The sequence below is a fragment of the Gavialis gangeticus genome, unplaced genomic scaffold (genome assembly GCF_001723915.1).
Source record: "Gavialis gangeticus isolate Ggan-Ray unplaced genomic scaffold, GavGan_comp1, whole genome shotgun sequence".
Taxonomy (NCBI): domain Eukaryota; kingdom Metazoa; phylum Chordata; order Crocodylia; family Gavialidae; genus Gavialis; species Gavialis gangeticus.
Genome location: NW_017729032.1, coordinates 144,744,898 through 144,758,976, shown reverse-complemented (window position 1 = coordinate 144,758,976; position 14,079 = coordinate 144,744,898). Strand labels below are relative to the sequence as shown.

The 14,079-nt window shown below is 43.6% G+C and overlaps 1 long non-coding RNA gene across 1 annotated transcript in view; it reads right to left on the bottom strand.

Annotated features, from left to right (window-relative positions):
- Positions 1-4,483: 4,483 nt before the first annotated feature.
- LOC109303305 overlaps positions 4,484-14,079 on the bottom strand; it is a 41,569-nt gene continuing 31,973 nt past the window's right edge. Inside the window, exon 3 of the long non-coding RNA XR_002099049.1 lies at positions 4,484-6,171. This is a non-coding gene — a long non-coding RNA (uncharacterized LOC109303305). The remainder of the gene's footprint in view (positions 6,172-14,079) is intronic.

The window sequence follows — 14,079 nt, the reverse complement described above, 5'->3', positions numbered from 1 at the left end:
TGCAAGGAGGAAGCAAGATTTAACACCTGAAACCTGTGACCCTGCTCCTGTCTTTGTTCAAGGTAATTTGCGTTATCACAGAGCCCAGAGATACTTCACCACATAAGAAATTCCTGCCCAGAAGAGTATTCCATCTTTTTACTGTAAATCCTTGGAGGGCTTTGGCAAAATGAATCCTAGTAGTAACAACCACCAGGCTGTTATAGGCTCTTTTTAGGAAGAGATCTCATGCTCTTTTCTTTTAAAGCTATGCCTTGTCATCAGTACCAGGACTGATGGAGGCCAGATTGGGTTCAAGATTGCTGGATCAGGGTAAAAGTCAGAGTTGGAAAGAGCAAACATAGTCCAGGCACAAGCTGGGTCAGGAAGCCAAGGGGTCAAGATAAGAGCAGAGTTCACAAGTGAGCCAACTCAGGAAATCAAGGGGTGAACAGAGTTTATCAGAGTGTGGTCTAGGATCAGAAAACACTCTATTACCCAGACATTTCCCATTTCTCTCCTTGGTCTTATATAGGGGAAGTAGAAGATCAGATGACAGGAGCCAGGGATCAGGGAACGAGGAGATTCAGGTAGTGACTGATGTTTTAAGGAGAAAAGTGGCTGGTTGGGGTAGGTAGCTGTGCTGCTTACACCAGAGTTGCAGGCCTGATTCTGTGCATCAAAGTATTTCACAATTAAGGGGCCAGACAGAGGGATCTCAGAAAGATACATGGCTCTGTATTTAGGGCACCTGCCTGAGAGGCTGCACTGAAAACAATCAAATGCATAAAATGCATAAATGGTCCTTTGGAGCCAGGGACCAGAACTTAGGGGTGCCTGTACATGAGAAGAAAGGCTGCTCCAACACGCTATATTACAGCACGTCAGAGCAGACTCAATTAATCAAGTCTGCTGGAGTATGGTCATTATCATACTCCAGCAGCCTCCAGCATCTCATGTATTGGTGTCCCTGTGCTTTAAAATGGCAGCAGGAGTGCTTTACCTAAAGCTCATTTGATGAGCCATTCTGATTAAAGTGCACCCCCCACATTGCCGGAGCACACGTATAATGCCCAAAGAGTTCCCCTTCCCACCTGAATGCCTGGATTACTATATTTTCTCTTGTACAATACACAGCTTTTTCCCAAAATCAGCTGCTGGAAATTTGGGTGCTACACATTAAGTAATAGCCGTTTGTGCTACAGGACCCTGTGCCAAGTGAAAAAGAGAAATTAAAGCTGCATGTGCTACACAGGGGGCTCCTTAGATGACTCTTTCTCTTTCCCTCAACAGATGTGATCTGCAGACTCAGCAGAAGTCCCAGGGCTTGGCTCCACTTTGTCTAGGTGCACACATTATACTTTTACCTGTACAAGTGATCAAAACACTGTAACAGAACAGAAGCTCAGCACACAGACTGGTTTAAAAATGGCAGAACCTGTTCTAAGATTTGGTCCCCCTACCAAAGGGCGAATATGTTCTGTTTGCTACTGATCTAAACTATGCTGCTTACAGAAAACCAGATAACTTAAATCAATTCTGCCTCAGGCTCTTTTAATGTTTGTACCTAGCCTTTATTCCTAAATCAGAGCTGGACCCTTCAGCTGAATCTCCAGGTGCTGCTGACTGCCCACACAGCTTGGCTCTACAAGAGAAGAGGGTTCAGGCAGTTTGACTCAGGCAGCAGCACCCACAGCATCCTGCAGCGAGGTTTCACAGAAAATATTTTGCCTTCTCTCCCTCCTCCAGATTCAGCTGCTTGTGTTTTCCCTGGGAAAATACTGTATTTACCAATATTTTCAAGGAAAGAACATTTTTTTTCATTCCGCCTTTAGAAAACAGGATGTGCATCTTATTCAGGGGGCATGTTGTATATGAGAAAACATGGTAATAGGCTGCAAAGCAAAGTTTCCCCTTGTGCTTTATTTTTGGCTTCCTGAATCCTGAATTCTTTGCTGCACTGTGATACACTTTCAACAGAAGAGCTAGAGAGCTGGGCTGTACCATCTAACTTTTGGTTGCCTTTTTATTACCTCCAGTCCTTAGTCTCTTTGTAGCTCACGTCCACAGCTGTAAAACAAGGATAACAACACTTCCCTACTTACCTCATCTTATCCTTTGAATGTTTTTCTTTCTGCAAAACCATTAATATGGAAAATGGATCCGATCAACTGAAAAAAAGGCTCTCCTTGCTTAAAATCATTACTGCTTAAGTGTTTGTCTTCTTGCTTATTCATATCATATAATGAAAACCAATATCTAAAATAAAGGTACAACTTCAATTCTTGCTGTTCTTGCTGTTAAGATCAATAATTTGTAGATGTGAGGAGCTCAGATGTAATGGTAATGGCAGCTATGTAAGTTCCTTAGAGAGTTGTAAAGTTAACATTGATTTGCTTCAGATACAAACTTCAGATGAGGATCTAATTTTGATCGTCCAAAATTTTAGGAGCATTTGGAAGTTAGGTTCGTACCCATATCTAATGATTAAAAACAGACCACAGCACATTTGACAAAAAATTGTGGAATAGAAAGATAAAAATATTATTTATCAATGAGGAGGCATGTTAGCTTTGTGGATTTTTTTCTTTTCAACCATTATACTCATGCATAAGGAGTATGGCCAGAGAGAGGCAGTGCAACCAAGAGATGAGGTCCCATGGATCCCTGTGCCAGTATAGATCCAGTTTACTTCAGCTGGGGGACTAGGACCCAGACTCAAGGGTTATTCACTTAGTCCTGTTACATGAAGTATGTGTTGTGGAACATCTGGATCGACTGTGGGGTTTGGGTTTTGTTTTTGTTTTTTTAAATCTGTAATTATTTTCACTGTTAATTACATTCTTTCTTTGAAAAACATAACAGCGGGAAGCCGTAATGGTGTAATCAATATACATTGCCAATATTACATTTTATTCAGTCTTCACTTACTGCCAGAAGGAAAAATTAAAACCAGGCTGTTTGCAGTCATTTTATCCTTTGAATGTTTTTCTTTCTGCAAAACCATTAATATGGAAAATGGATCTGATCAACTGAAAAAAGGCTCTCCTTGCTTAAAATCATTACTGCTTAAGTGTTTGTCTTCTTGTTTATTCATATCATATAATGAAAACCAATATCTAAAATAAAGGTACGACTTCAATTCATAGCTAAAATAATCTATATTTAAAATGCCTGTGTTCTGTTATAGCTTTGTATTAAAAAATTTATGACTCTGACACCAATGTCTTACAGATTTTTCTTTCTTTCTTTTCTTTTTCTTTCCCTTTTCCTTTCTTGTTTATTTATTTATTTGTAATAAATATTTTGTTTAAAAAAATATTTTCATCTATCTCCTATATTATTTTCCCCAGTTTATGGAAATAGGATCTTGTTTGACCCTGCTGTTTATTGCTCACCTGAAATTGTAATCTTTTGTGCCAGATGTGGATTTGTTTTTCTTCTTTGAATGATTATTTCTAATGAAACAACATGAATACTTTATAATAAGGAAGTTTTTGGGTGCATGGAAATAAAAAGAATGCATTTCTGGTGACATGGGGTGAGGGGCGATAATTAGTTACTTGAAGTGAATTAATTGCTTTTCTTTGATAAAATAATCTTCCAACTGACATGTCAATTTGTTGCTACAAAAATGACAATATCATTATAGAACTGGCATGAGGAGAACATTTTAAGAAACAAAGTTCCCTGTCTTCATGCAAATGAAAGGCAAGGGAAGATAGATAATAAGTTATTGTCCAGTGTGCAATTAAATTAGACTTTCTATGTTGTATGAGATGCTAGCTGTCCTTTTAAAAAAATAAGTATTAGAAATATGCATTAATTACTACAGCTGTTTATATGTCTTGTTGCAATTTCATAATTAACTTTTGGGATGTGACCCTGCAACCTATCAAGTATATGTTTAATTTTACTCATATGAGTAGCTATCATTATGGGACTATTCACATGAATAAAGTCATGCTTTCAGTGTTTTCAGGTTCAGAGCTTGTGATTTGAAATCATTTATAAATTACACTTAGTTCTAACAGTTTTACCCATGGTGCTCAACTTGCAGCCTGGTGGCCAGATGCAGCCCATGAAACCTATGCAAGTGGTCAATCCCCTAGCACCATTTCCCTGTCATGTCTCCTCTGCTGGCCAGCATGGACTCCCACCAGAACTCTGCCTGTGCATTGAGCTCTTTCAGCTCACCATCTGGTTGGGCAGATTCGTGCCAGAGCCACTGCTTTTGCAGGGCTTTTGAGCCCAGGGAGTGAACCCCACCACTATTTGGACCCCTTGTCTCACCCCCTTGGCTGGATTCATTGGCAGGGGAAAATGTAGGGAGGGAAATGGGGGTGGCATTCATCTCCTGAGCTCCATAGTCCTGCAAAAGCAGTAAACCCAGAAGAAGCTTGTACTGACCAGCTGCATGCAGCCTTTGGCCAACTTCTGATTTTAAGGTGTTGCCAACTTCCATTTAAGAGAGAAAGAAAGAAACAGACTTCTTTTGTTACTTTTATGAAGGTTTATTAAGGGGAAGAAGGGGTAACAACCCAACAAAGTAATAAAACACTACCCACGCACGGGCCCAGGTACAACACACAGAGCCTAGGGCTTTGGCTTGCAAGCCCTGCACTCACAGTCCAAAAACAAAAATATCCAGTTTAACATCGGGCTGCTGAGACCCCTGCTGGTACCCCAGGAAGGGGGCTAGCAGTATCACAGTGCAAGGACTAAATGGCCACCCTCGACACTGCAGAGCACCCCCTGAATTGCCCAACATGCCTGGAAGGTGGGCACTGTCTGCTGGAGGACAGAGTGCTCAAACTCCAGCAACAGGCATGCCCACACTAAAAACTGGAAGAGCTGCAGGGCATCGTCTGAGCTAGCCCCGGGCAAGCCAGTTCCTGCAGCTCTTGAGGATAGCTATCTTAGCCTGGCAAAGTAAGAAGTTGGCCAGGCAGCTGATACCCGCATTGGCTGCCTGGTAGGGGAGGGAGTACAAGTAAGTTGTCCCCAGGAAGGCCAAACCTAGCACCTCAAGCAAAGAGCTGAGGGCAGCAAACAGCTGTGACAGCCAGGAAGGCATCTGAGGAAGGAATGGTTAAGGTCCTCCTCCACTTCCCCCAGACAAAAGGGACAGGCTGCTGACGCAGCTGGGTCCACATGGCGGACGAGAGTGCTGGTGGCCAGTATCCCATGTAGCAACCGGAGGTCACTGGTCTTTTTGGAGATGTGGGGCTTATAAATTGTGCACCACATAAGGTAGGCTGCCATGAGCGCCAGTGCTGCTACATGCTTCTGCCACACCATGTCAAGCCGAGTGGCAAGGACACAGGTGTGCTGGACCCAAATCACCCAGAGATGCACAGAAAGGAAGAAAGAAAGAAAAAAAGAAGGAACGTAAAGGTTGAGCAACCTTAGTTTATGCTATCACCATCCCTCATTTTCTTTCCTTTCAAGAGATGTCTCTTTTCAGATTCAAATTTCTTCTGCATAAATCTTGCTGTTACACATTTTCGCTAATTATTATCAACAGAGCTGTTGGGAGTAACAGAAAATTATTTTATTTAACAAATGAACACAATATATTTTGCACATCCTACTCTTTCAAGTTTCATTTGTACCTCATTTAGTGATCTTTATTCCAATTAAGCCTTTTTATTATATTAACCAATATAGGAAACTGCCAGGAAGCCAAAAGAATGGCTATTAAAGAGAGGCAAAGAAGGAAATCCCAATGAAAAAAAGGAAGTTGCTAATCATACACATATAGATTTTTCTTTTCTGTTTTACTGAGCCAAATCAGTAATTAAAGTTATCCAGATGCTCTAGTTTCAGAGGAGTGCTGAAGTAAAAAACATAAAATTACTTTAATTGTCCCAGACTGATTAAATTTAGAAGAGGTGGTTTATGCATCAGCCTTCTTAATTTTTTTAACACAAACAGGTCGAACTCCTAGGAATATTGAGCTGTGTACGTATGTTGTCAGGTTTTTTTCTTGCATAACTGTAGCAGGGTTATAAATTCAGTCTAGTTATGCTTGCCGCTTGGTAGCATGCCAAAAGGTCCTCTGTTCATCCATATTATAACGTTTTCATTTCCCTTTGTTCTGCCTCACTAACTTCAGAACTTCTTGTCATCTAGATACGTGCACAACAGCCGATGCATATAGATAAACTCTCTGTGGAATATCTTCTGTCTCTGAGGTAGAAATAGAACAGATTGGCAGGGTCAGTATTAAACTAGCTTCCTATAATGAGTTGAAGGCTCCCATCTGTTCTATATACTAATTTGGTTGAAGCTTGTAAGGAAAGAAAAAAGGATCAATACAAATTAATGGGCTCTTCATAAGCATTAAATTAACAGCAAGAAAAAAATGCAGGATTGCATGGAGGGGGTGCTTATGATCTTCCTCTGAGGCTTATAAAGCTAAATGAGTGCAAACAGGTATAATTATAGTGTTAAAAAGGACTCAAAGTTACTGGAGAAAAAGAACTCAGTGTTCTCTAAATAAAGAAGGCTCGCCAACAGGAGGTAAGCACATTCATTCTCCCTCACTGATTTTGATTCTTGACTCTCTCCAGAGGTGGCCTTAGGGGAAATGGCACTCTGGGCAAACTTGTATTTTGGTGTCCCCTAATGCCCTGCCCTGGCAGCCCCCCAGCACCCTACCCCTGTGCCTCCTCGCCCCCAACTCAGCCGCGCTGCTGCAGCAGAGGCAGGTGAACAGGAACATGGGGCTCAGCCCAATGGGGAGGCAAAGCCTCCTACACTGCCCTACCTGGCTCCTCCTGAGCAGTGGCAGGAGGTGGGGGCACTAGGCTAGGCATCACTGCTCCTACCTCCAGGGAAGAGAGAGAGCATTGCTGTGTGTGCATGTGTGCATGCATGTGTGTGGCACCCCCCGACCACAGCACCCTGGGCAGTCACCCACATCACCAACCCCTAAGGCCGGCTCTGACTTGCTTTTTTCCACTCCACAATCTTCCACATGGATCCAGTGTTCCCAACATCCTCATCAATAATCCACATCACCCCCTTTCTGCACATTTCACTGCCCTCACCCCTTCATTCAGCCAGCAGCTCTGGTTCAGCAGTCCCACTCATCAAAGAGATAATTACTTGACTTGGTCTTCACTAGCCACTGCTCCCCCTCTGACTTCTGTGTTGCTGAGGTTCCCACTCTAGTTATCACTATGTCTCTTTCAGCCTCATCCATAAGTACCCGTGGCCTTTCCATGACTTCCAGTCTATCAACACTGATGATTTCTCGGCTACTCTCAGGCCTTTCTTCCCTGCCCTCTCTTCCGTCATATGGTTGTTGATTCTCTGCATGCTTCCCCCCTACCACCCTGGACTCTGTCACCCTACTCTCACCATTCCAGACTGGCTCACCCCCAAGAGCTGCTCCCTCAGCTCCTGCTCTCATACTGCAGAGAATCACTGGCAAAAATCTTAACACCAGACTCATTTCTTTCACTGCAGAATTGTTCTCTCCTCCTTCAGTTCTCTTTTCTTCCTTACTAAGCAACTCTGCTTCTCCAATTTGACTAGATCCATACCCACAGCCCCACAGCATTTTTGCCACCTTTGATTTGCTCTTCATCACTTTCATTTTTCCACAGAATCTCATCAGTTCCTTGCAGAGGAAGATGATAAAATACACTGTTACTTCCTTTTCCCCTTAGTTTTCCTTCCCTTCCTACTCCCACTCATGCAATTCTACCCAAATCTCCCCTATCACAGGCACAGAGGTTTCTTGTCTTCTCTTCTTCTCTAATCCCTCCAACTGCCCCAAGGACTTCTATCCCATCTCATGATTTCACCAACATTTGCTCTTGTCCCATCTCTCTTACTTCTCATTGCTCTCTCAATCTCCTCTGGCCCTATTTTCTTATAATACAAACATGCTTTAATCTTTCGGGCCCCTGAGACACATTACACTCAATATGTTATTAACTGATAATCGCATCTTAAGTAACGGCGCTCATTCATTCAATTTATGGCATGATAAAACCAAAAATAAGTGACAAAGTTATTACACAGAATATATGTAAGAACTTTGTCCCTGGTTCCTATCACACCTTTAACTGAATATGTGACCAGTCTGCTCCAGAGGGTGGGAGAAACCAAGCAACAACTGTGCACCAGAATGAATGCACACCGAAAATCTATCAAAGACAAAAATACCCAGTTACCTGTGGGGGCTCATTTTTCACAAGAAAAGCACTCTGTCTCCAGTCTCAGTTGTAATCCTCAAAGGAAATTTACAAAATACCTTCCACAGACAGGCCCATGAACTTCACTTCATCAACCTACTGGATACAAAAAATCATGGAATAAATATAGACATTGAATTTATGACACATTATAACCTGTCTGACATCTGACTCCCCAGGTAAACCCTCCACTTCTCACCAGCTATTCTCATTCCCTTCCCCCATACCCACCTGTCTCCCATCCTTTGACTACAGCTACATTCATTCCCCTTTCCTTCCCCTCCACCTGTCTTTTACCTACTGATCACCTTAATTTACATTTTAACTGACTGGCTTTCTTGCATACATACTGGCACAGACCATCTACAGACACTTCCTCAGCCTGACGAAGGGGCATTTGTGCCTGAAATCTTGCTAAGAACAATTTTTCCAATCATTTGAGTTGGTCTAATAAAGGATTTACCCAAAGAACGTTGTCTGCCAGAGGGTGGGAGCACTGATCAGCTGATCAGGGGTCCCAACTGGGAGAGCTTAGTGAGCTGCCCGGCTGGGAGCCCCAATCAACTGACAGAGTTCCCAGCCACAGGAACCCAGCCACAGAGTTCCCAGCTTGCTGTCCCCTGTGGCTGGGAGCTCTGAACACTGATGGCTGGCTGGGAGCCCTATCAGTGATCAGAACTCCTAGCTGTCAGGGTACACCCTGCACCCCCATAGATGGGAGCCCTATCAGCTGATCAGAACTCCCAGCTGCAGGGGTGCATAGTGCTGACCTGCTCAGCTCCCAGGGATCCCAGCCATAGGATCAAAGATTAGCAAGGGGAACCCAAGATCATGACATTTGGTTTCTGCATCCTGGCCTGATACTAGATTGACCCATTCTATTTGTAAAGAGTTGAAGTCCCCCTTTATTACTGTGTTTTCTGCTGTCGCAGCTTTTCTCAACTCCATTAGAATTTCTAGCTCACTGCTGCCACCCTGGTCTGGAGGTCGATAGTATATCCCTAGATGTACATTTTTCTATTGAGACCCAGGATTTCTACCCACAAAGGGCATTTTTACATGTGCTCCCAACGCAGCACTGAGTACTTTTAATTAGCAAACCACACTAATTAAAAACGCCCACTCATCACGTGCATTAGCGGTGCAGCCTGTCCCTACACTGAGAAAATGGCAGTGGGGTGCTTCGAACTAAAGCACATTAAACGTGTTTTATTTCAAAGCGCACCATTGCCATTTTCTTAGGGCAGAGACGTGCTGTACTGCTGATACATGTGACGCGTGAGGCTGCCCGAGCACATGAGTTTACTTGCTGGATTTCCAGTGCATCAGACCAAGCTCCCTGCATGCCCCCTAATCATGCATAGATTTTATGGTACCTCTCTTATCAATTGAAAAATCTACCCTATTTGATTCAATGTAGTCTTTGATGTAGAGTACCACTCCCCCACCAGTATGACCTACTCTACCATTCTTGTATAATTTGTATCCTAGTGTTAGAGCATTCCACCGATTTTCCTCATTCCACCATGTTTCAGAGATACCTACTATGTCAAAATCATTATTTACTGATAAGCATTCAAGTTCTCCTGGTTTTAATCTTATATTCTAACATTAGTATAAAAGCATGTGTACTTTTTATGGTTGCCTAGTGGGCTATTTCTCTGTGACCTTCTACTCATTAAGTTATTTACTTGTTCTTGTCTTCACTCTGTTCCCTTATCCCCCTTTTTTCATGGTTTCACCCTTATAGAGTGTATCAATCCAAACTGTGCATTGTTCCACACCTGTTGGCTTTGTCTCCATTTTTAGTTTAAAAGCTGCTCTGCCAACTTTTTAATGTTATGTGCCATCTGTACCTCTCTACAATTGGTCTTTCAGTACCAGGAAAGATTCTTCAACCAGAGTTTTACAGGATTTTATATGCTCAGAGTTTCTGATTGATTTCTTTCTTCTTTAGGAAGATTGTGAATAGTGTTAATGGTTAAGGCATTGGTCACATTAACAGCTTCATATGTTGTGTAACTCTTTACACCTCAGTAGTCCCACCAGGAACCAAAGGGACTAAACATGTAGAGTCCTTAGCATTTTCATGATTTGGCCTATAGATGTTGCTGCTGTGTGGAGTCATTGGCACTTTCTTGTAGGGATGACATATGTTTGAAAAACCCTAGTCTTTATGTTAAATAAAAAATTGCTAGGGCCTGTTACAGCTTTCTGTGCCAGGTACTGCAAATTATATTTACTGAAGCTAGTAGCATGAACAATATGAATGCAGAAGGGCAGATCTAATTGCTGGTGACGAAAGCAAAAATATTCACTGAAGAACAACCTCTAATCATATTGGCCCAGATCCTCAGAAGTAATTAGGTGCTGAACTCCCATTGATTTCCCTTGAGGACCTGAGCTGTCTCCTTCAATATCAGTTGTATTTCTGACTGAGTGGGAGCATCTACATGCGTCATTAAGGCAATGTGATAAATTCCAGTGCAGTTCACACCAGAGTCAGCTGCTCCCAGGTGCAGCAATGTCACATGTGCCTGGGATCACAGCATGTTGAGCTAGAGTGGAGCAGCCCTGGGCTGGCAGGGGGATGGGGGGTCATCCCCAGGCTCCAGAAGGCTGTGTTAAGCAGTGAAGGCACTGGCTGGGTCACAAGAATGCCCCAGCATGTGGAGCCTTGTGGCTAGGTGACAGGCAGCAGTCTGGCCCTCTCCTGCCTGGGTTTACCAGGTGCAATATACTCCTGGGTCAGTGTTTACATGTTCATTTTACCACAGGTAAACTCTGCCATAAGATAGTACTGTCCCCAACAGCACTATCTTACAGCAGAGTTAATTAATCTACTGCACCCTAATGTGGGTGCTCATGTAGATAGTGACGCTTAACTGCAGAGCTAATTAGGCAACTCTTCAGTAAAGCACATGTGTAAATGTGACCAGTGAGTACAAAAGTTGTAAAAAAAAAAGAAGATAGCACAGAATATTTAAAACATTAGTATGCACATAAGTGCATTGTAGATCCATTCTTCAGCTGTCCCATAAAAAGGAATGAGATCAAATTGAAGTAAAACAGCATACACAAAGGTCAGGTTTCAAAAGGACTGAAAGGACCCAATTTTCAAAAATGAAAGGGCCCAATTATCTACTGCCTATTTATGTACCTAAAGGAAGGAGTCTGATTCAGATGTGATAGAAATGGACATGACTTACTGAAGGTACTGAAGCTGAATTGATCCTAATAATTTAGTGCTGATTAAGTCAGTATGCTCAGCCTCCAGCCACCTAAGGGTAGCCAATAGGAAAGAAACTGAATGCATTTCTGAGTCATAAATCACATCCTCTGGTAACCTTATACAGGACTAAAGGGAAGCATCTCTGGCTGCATGGGGTGAATTGACACATTATACTTAGAGCAGATTAAGGGCACTTAAAACATGAGTGTCCACATATTAAAGCTACTTAACTCATGCAAAGTGTCCTTTGAATGTCTCAAAATTATGCCACTTCAGGCAAGGGTTAACTCTGGGCTGTGCAACCTAACTTATGCTAGGGGAACTTCAGCCTGTTCTGCAGAGCAGGGCAGGATCAAGTTTGAATAGTGGGTGCATGGTTTTTTAACTTCTGCATTTCATTAGAGTGTTGTGGGGAAATAATTTTTTATCTACCTAGGCAAAGTATATACAGAACCAATAAACCCTAATGATTATATTCTGGGCTCAGTTACACCATAGAAAGTTTGAAGGTACTCAATTGTTCCTTGGAAACTGTGGTAGTTTTAGAAAGCTTCTTTTGTTATCTGGTTTTATTTTTGTTTTTATGCTAGAAGCTTTAGTCTTGCTTAATAGAATTTTCTGTCTAGGAACAGTCATTGGGTTAGTATTAGCCCTTTCAAATTTAGCCTTTTGTGATTCAAAGAGACAACAATAATAAAATTCAAAATCTGTATCGATTGCTGTAACTCAATAACGGACCCCTATTATATTACTGATGGCACATTGATTTACACTGCTAACATAGATGGATGTGTAGCATGACCCTAAATCCTAGAAACAAAAAATAAAACGGAAAACCTATTGGATTAGATAATCTTTAGCCATTCTTAAAATGGTTGAATGTAATTCCTTTAAAATTGGAACCAAGCTATGTATAGTCTCCATTACTGGAATATATTTTTAAGTTGAATAGTGTGTTCGGGGTAATGCTGTGGTCACAGAAAGGTTTTGTGATGAGCACTATTCTGTGAGTTTCAGAATTCCCTTTTTATTATTATTATTATTATTATATTTTGGAACTCATTTTCTTCCCTTCCAGCATGTGAGAGAGTATTAGGAAGAGTTATTCATTCTTCCAGGTATTGAGTTTGATAAGTAGGGATCCTGGTTTTCCCTGATAAAAAAAATGCAAATTCTCTTGATTAAAACCCCAAAGTACATGATTAAAATGAAATGCCACTGTATATATAAGTACCAATTGAACACAATGTTTTATTGATATATTTACAATTTTAAAGCAATTTGGAAGCCTACCAGTGACGCAATTTGGAAGCCTACCAGTGCCTCAGTCACTATAATAAAATAAATTCAAAATACCTATATGTTGCAGTATGTGATTTTGGGTTTTCTAACATGGAAATTCAGAGCTCCCACTGCCCCCTTAGGTCACAGAATGCAGGTCCAGGCCCTTCACTCCCAAACCACAGCACCCCAGCCCTGCTGGTGCCCCTCATCCCACCTTCGCCCCACCCCCACTACCCCACCGGCTGCTTAGATCTGCTGGTGCCCCTCACTCCCCCCCAACACTCCCCTGGTTCTGCTGGTGCCACTCACTCCCCACCCCCCACTTGAGGGAAGTGGTGGCTGCTGCGGCAGAGCCCAGTTCCCTCCTCCACCCTATGGGCTGCACAGCCAAAGCAATGCCCATGGGAGGGTGGGTGCAGGCTGCTTGCTTCAGGCTCAGGTGGAGGGTGCTGGCTGCCTGCCACTGTGCATACTCCCAGGAGGGGCAGGGGGGAACCATGCCTCCCAGATCTCTGCATGGGGCAAGCTCCCTGCTGCAGCCTTGGGCTTTCTGCCCTGCTGCCCTCCCCTAGGGCCTCTGCAGCACTGGGCCTGGCAGATGGGACCCAGTGCAGCAGGGCAAAGCGGGACCAGGAAAGGAAGCTCCTTTCCGCTGTGAGCACCATGCTGCCTTGACAACATGCCCCCTGCCTGTCCTGCAGCGCCAAGGGGCACAACCTCATGCCACTGCCCCTGCTGTTGGTAGGTGGGCAGAGGGTGCATTACCAGGGCAGCAGAGAGCTCACAGCAGCAAGGAGCTTCCCCTCCCAGTCCCACTCTGCTCTTCCATGCTGGGTCCCACTCATTGGGCTACAGAGGCCCTGGGGGAAAGCAGCAGGGTAAAGAGCCCAAGTCCACAGTGGGCAACCTGCCACCACCCCGTGCACAGATATGGGAGGCACAGGTCCCTCCAGTCCCCTTCAGGAGGAGTGCGTGCTGCAGCAGGGAGCCAGCCCCTCCATATCCCAGACAAGCAACCCATGGCCCCATCCTGCTCCCTGCCAGGACCTTGCAGCCATGCATTCTGGCCCCGGGCCCCAAACCCTAAGCACTGCCTGGCTGGACAGCAGCCCCAACCCCAGCCTTAGCCTTGCCCAACTCACTCCCACCCTCCCTATGGGGGCCTCATTCCCACCCAGCCCTCCAGACTTGCCTGCAGGAGCTGCTCTCCAGGCTGGGTATATATACACAAGTGCCTCCTGCCTGACCGAGCCTCCTCCTGCTCCCCCCAGCCCCTTCCAGGCTGGAACTCTGCCAGCCTGCAAAGAGCTCTTTGAAAAACTGAAAAATCTGCAGGTTTCTCTGTTAAAATGAAAAATCCATGTTTTTCTTAGG